Below are 8,694 nucleotides of genomic sequence, written 5' to 3' on the forward strand. Positions count from 1 at the left end.
GACAACTGCTAACCACATGCCATTAGTCAGTAAACACACACATCTTTAGTATGGTATATATCTTATATATTTTGTTCCCTTATATTCACTTGTCTTCCTTCTGTCCTCTGGGCCAACTGTCATCTCAAAAAAACCCTGATTTACTTTCTATTCCTCTTTTAATGGTACTTAAAATAGGGCAGGAAACAAACCAAGTAATTACTTTTGAAAAGCCCCTTAACTATTCTTAAGTGGTTGTATATTGGTATTACAAACAAATCCTCTCTGAGAGCCAACTCATCTTAATAGCATGTTCTGAAAGACAAATCAAATCTGTCAGTTAATGGAAATTAAAATTCACCACTAGTATATGTAAGGCAAACTTTGACATTGTCAGCATTTGAATTTTGAAACATTTTCTTAATTATATTTTTTATTGATGCAACGTCAATATGTATTTATTCTTTTTAAAAATTGAGTGAAATGTATTCGCCAAAAAAATATAGAAAACAGTGTTTTGCATTGATGGCTCACTTATGCCATCTAGTGTTCAAAAGTCAAATTACAGCTTCATTTCTTTGGTCACAAAACGCAGTATTATACTTTTTATGATGTCCAAGTATTAGAACAAGCACCTGGATGAATATCTTGGGACTATTATAATGATTCCACACGAGACACAGTGCCTTTAGTAACAAAACTACAGTAGAGATGGAAGATAAAGTTCAAGTTTAGATCTAGTCTTGACAGCTATGGCAATGTACAAAAGTGTAAACATACTAACTAATACACAGGATATGTTATTCTTTATTTGGAACACATTGCACCTTCTGGACACCTATTCTCCCAGATGCAGAGTTAAAGTGCACCTATTCACAGAGATCATATATTTCAAAATGCAGAAGACAATTTGAAGATGTCCCCTTTTTAACAAGACTGAAGTGCAGCCTCAGAAACCCCCTCCCTCATGGTGGTGAAGGAAAAGTCGGGGATCACCAGAGTGAGTAGGCTTCAACCGCTATTTCGGCCCCTTGGGACCGACACGCTGCTAGCTTGGCTAAAAAGCCACAGCCCATAAAAATGTATTCAAATATGATATTTTTTCACAACGGGCAGAAAATATGTAGCTTATATACAGACATTTTCAGTAGGCAGAAATAAAGCAGCTTGTTGGAAACCATTAGAAGTACTTTTTAATGGAGAAATTATATGTGATAATGAAACCACACACTACCTTTTGACAGACATCGGTCAGACTATAATAGGTTTAAAATCCTAACCCACAGATGTTTTTTCTTTCTAATTTCAAATATGCACAACAGTACAAGACTTGAAAATAATGGCACAACCCACACTGTCATGAGTATCATGCCAGAGGGAGCAATGCACCACCTCACCTGATCTCACTTAATCTCATGGGTAAGGGAGACTGACATGGTGCAATAACTTGTCTTAGTGAAGCTCTTCTCTTGGTCTGTACAGTTAAATGTATTGGAATACATTTTATATAGGCAGTCCTTTTATTGCCACATACTGACAATCCTTTCCTCCATCTCAGCTGTCCAACACACCTGTCCAACAGCTTGTTGTTGTGTCTTCGCTGACACCATTTCAAAACTCTTCTCATTCATTAGCCTAAAATATAAGTTGACGCAGAATTCATTCACTTTTTGGCCACTTGGGGGAAGCGTAATAAACTGTAAGCATAATTACTGACATATTATCAACTTTAAAGTTGATATAGTGTTACTGTTTTCGGGTGATATGAACCGAAGACAAGGCTAAAATCCAAGAGGAGCTGCAGAATCAGGTTATTGTTATCTGTGGGTCCATCACTCAGAGCGACATCTTTCATATAAAGCTTTAAACAATATAATCAGTAAATACAATGAACACATTTGGATTGTCATTGGCTTTCTATGCCAATTTCGATTGAAAAAAATCATTCCACCACCGTGTGTCGAAATGTGCAACATTATTTGGCTGCTGGCCTATGAGCTATTTACTATTGTTATGTTAACAATAGAAAATGTGCCTTGGTTCATAACATGCTGAGCCACCAATACTCTGCTCTGAATGATATCAACAACAGCCTCAGCTTTCATATGTTTCTAAATCAGACAATGTCTTATATTACAAATCAGAATTGATGTCTCCGAGCTAGAGGGAATGAGGTGAACTCAGTTTCTTCGTTTTATTTCTTTTTGAGAATGCAGGAAAGCCAATATGAAAACCGAATAGCAAAAGCCCTGTGGGGGGAGGATTTGATCCCAGGCCTGCAGGGGAAATGCAAGCTTTCAGAGGCATGAGTTACAACAATAATACACACGAGACAGGGAAATCATTCTGGGCCACTTTCCCTCTTTTCTTTTCCCTGTCTCCTACTTTTCTTTCTATCATCCTCAAAGGAATATATCTGAAGGGATATTATCATAGGTTAGCTGGTACTCCTGGTTGGATTGGAGGGTCAACGTGCAGACATCAGATTCACAGATTGTCAGTTGTTCAGTTTTTTTTAAAGTGCATATATGAGCTCAGTGTGGCTCTATGGTTGGGTTAATGTATGCGTCTCAAAAGTGAGAAAATATCAGCTTAAACAAATGCGTGGCAGTGCATCTGTCTGTGAAGTTGAAATGCGTATACACAGTTTGTATGTCTGAGCTCCAGCAGAAGTCGTCCATTTGTGTATTACAGGTTATATCCCATAAAACTCTCTCTCTCCCCTTCTCTGATGAACCTGCAGTAGTGGCTCTGTGTATGGGCTGCAGGTGAGCCTCTCTGATTAGCCTTGTGAGTGATTGTGTTTAAGTGTTTGTGTGCGTAGGTTGTTCCAGAGATGGTTGAAACCTAAAAGCCTGAGGTAAAAAGGCTGCCTACTCCCAGCTGCTGTGGGCTCTACTTTCTCTCCTTCCAGCATCGTTTTAACTACGCCTTTGATAAATATGGTAAGTAGTATCTTGTAAGTATGTATAGCTGCTACTACTACAGTAGTCCTATTGATCTGCAGTTTGTTTAATGTATTTTCTCCTGCTTTATTTAGTTAAGGTTATTTAAAGAGAGATTTATGTTTGTGTGTCTTTTTGTTTGAGTTGGTAAATTAAGGTTGAGTCATTTAGTTCCATTTTGTTTTCAATTCACCTCGAAGCCAAAATTTCCCTAAATAATTGTGTCAAATAAATACTTTTGAGGGCTCTTAATCCTTATTGCTGGTGGGTTTTGGGACCTAAGAGGGGAGTCTCATTTTCATGGTGTGCCAGGGTTTCCCATATAGGCCAGGTCATAACAAGACCACCAGGCAAAGCATACATGTATCAGTATCCTTCATTATGCACAGCCATATTTCAAATACATTTTTTTTCATTGTGTTTCCAGGAGAGCAGTCAAATTCCACACAGTCTGTCACTTGGTAGATGTAGAGTTTTAGCTGTTTATGAATTACAAGAGGGGATTCTATTACAAATGTTATTTTATACTGTATGTAATATATAAATATTACATATCATAAATCATAAATTAATTCAAAAGTCAAGTAATCTCTTTGATTCAGTTTCCTGTGGGCATAGATCTGTCCGCTGGGCTGTAAGATTACCCTGCAGGTAATAAATAACACCATGTTCCTCTGAATTACAGGTAGTGTGTTCAGTCTTCCTGTGATTTGGAGCTCAGTTAGGGAGAAAACCTCTTGTGGTTTTGGGATTGTAGCAGAAAAAAAAAAAGTTTTGTAGAGCTTTTAGATCTAAGTGGTCCAAAAACCTTCAGGTTCATGTCCAACTGGGACCTGACTGGCTTTACGGTGTGTACCGCTTTTCTAAAAACACACTGGGACATTCAGTGTGCCGGCAGCTAAAAAGATAAGATAAAAAGATTTCAGTCTGAACAAAAAGTGCTGAGTGCAGTCCCCTAGCAGCAGGTCAAGTATGTTGAAAAGTGTCTGAATGTTCCCAGGTCAAAACTAATATGGTTGGATGAAGACAGGAGGGCACAATGTTTTTAGATTGAATAAATTAAGATAATTTAGAGTAAGTGTGACATATGCAGGAGAACTGCTGGGATAATGAGTGCTGCAACAGAACAAACACACCATTTGGGTTTTTGTAATAATGTGGATGAACACAATGTGGGTTGAACTTTAATTATTTGGTCTTTTACATCTCTTCTATCAGGCCGATGTTTTATGCACTACATTACGAATATTATTCATTGAAATTAAATTAAATAAGACACAAACTAAGACAAAAATCTCAAACATACATTAAAAAGTGTAACCTGCTAACGCTATTTGCGCGTGAAAAAGCTGTTATGCCCCTCAATTCTGCCTAAAAGTAACAGGTTTCTTAGCTGGGTGGCGGGAACAAAACAATGGAGCGAGCTAACAGATGTGCGTGAGATCGATCTGGCTCAAACCAAAACCCATCTGAACACTACTAGTCTTGCCAAGAAGGCTGTGAGAGTTTGAGAATGAAAAAGCCACTGAGAGCTGTGTGTAAATGCTAGTTTTTTGGACCGTGTTAAGTCAATTTACAGAGTTTTCAGCTAAACTAGCAGCTGGTGCTAACGGTATGTGGACATTGTTGAACCCAGTCAGTTTAGTTAGCTGTCATGCCCACAGATAGTGTTATTGCAGTGTGTTAATGTTAACTTGGGGTGTTAATTTATTCATATTTTAATATCCATTCATTTGAAAAGCATTTTGTGACAAGATATTTTAGCAACTAAAAGTATTTGAGTAACATAATTATTTGTGAGCTTTAGGTTAGCATAGCTTTTATCGTAAGATACGGTTGAACTCACAACCAGGTAAGTTCCGGTATGTGTGTGGTTACATATCATAGGCATATTCATATTTTGTAGCTCTCTACATCGTAAATGGAAGGTTTATTTTGTATATATTTACCCTTTATTTGTTTTTGGCTTTGAGATAAAAGTTCTATTTGAAAAGAGATCATTTTTGGTATAAAGTTTTATTTGAATAAATGCTGAATTTTATGGCATACTGATATAGTTTATGGGTAATTATTGGTTCAGTAAGTCAGGTTAAAGAGGAAAATACAGACAGAAGTGAAGCCAGCTTACAGTTAGACATTTGATCTTTTTCTTAGTCAGCAACTGCACGTGTAATGTAAATAGGACAAAGTAACAGCGGTAAACTGGATAGATATCGTCATCACTATTAAGCTGAAATATTCATAAAGCCTGGTAGAAAAAGAGTGCTACATACTCAAGTACTGTACTGAAGTATCTCCATTTTATGCTTCTGTCATTTGTAGGCTACTTTAACTCAATTAGCTACATTTCAAGAAGAATATTGTACTTTTTAGGCACAATGTTTGATCAGTTTATAAAATATGATGCACTGTTATTAATTAAGACTGTTGAATAAAAAACTTAAACACCCAACAGTATATAAAGTAGTAAAATGACCTCTACCAGCTACAGCAGAAGCAGTTAAAATGTCTGATGCACTAATATAAACAGGCCATTCTGCTGCAAAGTGAGTACTTTTACTTTTGAAAACTTGAGTACATCTTGATGATTGAACTTTGATTAGTTTTTTGAAGGCTGGACTTTTACTTGAAATACATCCTTTACAACTACAGCAAGAGACCTCACAGTTACATAGCCTGGCTAAATAAAAATAAACACTTTTACCACCTGCTTCTTAAATATGATTTGTTGGATTATAGCCTATACATGTTTGGAGTTGCACTTGGTATTTGGCTCCCCAACAAACCATGTAGAATGTTATACAATTATAACATATTGAAAATGTAATTACTGAATTGCTGCTGGTTCCATCAAACAGTTGGAGCTCTAATTCTGGCCAGCAGATGGCACTATAACTCCATTTGTGAACTACTGTAGGTCCCTGTCCTCCCTGCTTTTATGTCTTCTGTTTGAAGAAACTTAAGCAGCATCATCTAGCCATAAGTATCTAAGGGTTGTATTATGTTGGCGAAGCTTTAATCTGGTGCAGTTAAAAAAAAGATCAAATGCAATAATCTAGAATTTGCTAGTTTAAGACATGGGTGTTTTGGTGTTAAACTGCCGATTTGAAGCCACAATTTGGCAAAAAAAATAATCCTCAGTTTTGTTAAAAAATAATGAATGGACTCATTCTTGTTATTATAATATATCAGTTAGACTATGTTGGCCTCTTATTTTATGACCTTTCCACCTCATCCATTCATGAAATATAACACAGAAATTATGTGTGAAAAAGTAAAAATGCATAAAATATGTCAATCAGAGGTCCCTGTGAGCACTTCAATGAAAAGATCCTGTCCCAGTGTGTTGCAAAGAAGGTGTTGCAGCAGATCACTCATGCACAAAGTAAAAATGAATGTATAAATGTCGGAGATTAGCCCTCTCAGTGACTCCAGTACAGCTAGCTGCACACTGCAGCTGTGTTGCAATGAGGCAGCAAGACGAGGCAAATTGGGAAGTAACAAGGTATTGTGAGTCATTAGCAAAGCCCAGCATAAAATACCTGACTCAGACAGAGAGAGAGAAAGATAGCGTGAGACAGATGGGTGAGAGAGAGTGAGAGTGAGAGTGAGAGAGAGAGAGAGAGAGAGTGAGCGAAGCATGGGAGGAGGTGGAGGGGAAGAAAGAGGGAAGAGAGGAAAGCGGGAGAGACGGAGAGAGCGATAGGAGAAAACAGACGGAGAGATGGAAAGTGTCACCGAGGGGCGAGTTAAATGACATTAATGATGCGTTGGTGTGAAGTGGCTGTGAATCTCAACAGTTTCCCTCTCTCTCTACTTGTTACCATGGTTGCTGCTGCTGACATTCTGATCGCAGAGCACAGATAATGAAGTCAGATGTGTGTGTGTGTTTGTGTGTGTGTGTTTGTGTGTGTTTGTGTGTGTGGAGAGGAGTGAGAAGGGAAGGACTCCACAAATGTGCATGCTGCAGTCAAATGATGTGACTGTAAGTGCATAAGGTGTGTGCGCCTGTTGGTCCAGAGTCTTCTGTGTCCTCCTACTCTAGTCTTCCTTTTATCTCTCACTTTCATTCTTCTGTGCAGTTAAACAATGAAAGTCATTCTCTCTGTAGATAAAGCACACATTAAGTTTAACATCCCCTTCTCTGGCTGGGAAGGTTCACATGAAAAAAGTAAAAAGAAAATCCCAACTCCGGATTTAAATATGAAGTCAGACGTAAATTATGGTAAACACATGTACACACTCACGCACACACACGCACACACACACACACACACACACATATAGACAGTGCATTGTAGGATAGCTCTCGACACACATACACACCCAGGCACACATGGGTAAATAGTAATAAGTAGAGCACTGAAACGATGGACATAAGAATTAATATCAGTTACCTTGGCAACCACCGCCTGTGAAAAACAGATACAATGAAAGCGAGGGATGAGAGAAAAGAGGGAGAGAGAGAAGGAATAACTGACAGAGAGGAAAACATAATAGCCCTCTAATTTAAAACCTTAAAGATGAACCGTCAAAACAATAAGTCAGCATTTTTCACATCCCAAAAACTTTCCAAAAATGCTCCCCAGAGTGGATAAATCTAAAAAAGGTCAATCTGCTCCAGTGTGAACGGGGGAAACAGAGCTTTGGGAAAGTGGTGATGTATGCCGGCTCATACTGTATGTGGTGGTTAATTAAAAGGTTCTCAATCAGTTCATGTTGATTTGGATGCTGTTGCTGCAGCAGCACAGGGAAATACTGTTTGCCATTGTTATGGGTATTGTAGAATTCATGAGCTGAAATCAAATCTGTTTTATACTCATTCAGTTGCTCGACAACTGAAACTGAATAATATGTAAATTAGAAGAGTTGGTAACAGAATATGAGTTAGGAAACAGGATAGAAGTCAGTGTGTTTGGATGCAATTAAGTAACCGCATTGCAGTCGGATTTATACAGAAGCTGATTTCTTAACTGTCATGTAAACAAGGAACCTGGTTTCTGCAATTGGGGTAGAGGATTGAAAAAACCTGGTGTCCCCAGGTGGATTTCTCCTCTGTCACATATAAGCCTAACTGGGTTTCCAATCAAGCACAACGGAGAAGCTGGCTGAAAGGAGAGATCATTAAATGGAGCGATGTGTCCTCATATATAAAACAAAGTAGCCTGTAGATGTCTAATAAGTCGGTGTCCAAAATTGAACGTGTGATTGTTAAATTCAGACACTTTTGCGCTGTGAGGATGGAAAAAAAGCAGCAACAGGAGGAAGCAGCGTCTTCAATCACAGTGGTAAGCCACACTTCAAAAATAAGGTTGGTGGTAGGAAAGAAATCTGTTTACTGATCTGTTCCATGTGTACACAGATTTACAGAAACCAGGTTATTATTGTGCATGTAAACGTGTTCAACAATTTCCCATCAAACCTGGTTTCTCTGAGTAACCCGGTCAATCAGATGCATGTAAATGTACTGAATGATGATGGAGAACAAGAGGGGACACAGTAGAGAGTCACAGTTTTTAGATGAAGCCAGCTTAGTGAAGATGTCTGCTACCAACCCACTTCTTTTTATGTCCGTTGTAAAGAAACCAGAAACATAAAATACACTATTTCCATTAAGGCAGGAGAGATCTATCATTACAGCAGCATAACCCTCTGGATGCCGTGGTGATATCATTTGGGATTGTGCTTGAGACTTCACATTTATCACAGAACCTCAAGGCGTGTCCATCAATTTCAGCAAGTAGACCTGGATAATTTGACACCAACTGAG

The sequence above is a fragment of the Scomber scombrus genome, chromosome 9 (genome assembly GCF_963691925.1).
Source record: "Scomber scombrus chromosome 9, fScoSco1.1, whole genome shotgun sequence".
Classification (NCBI taxonomy): domain Eukaryota; kingdom Metazoa; phylum Chordata; class Actinopteri; order Scombriformes; family Scombridae; genus Scomber; species Scomber scombrus.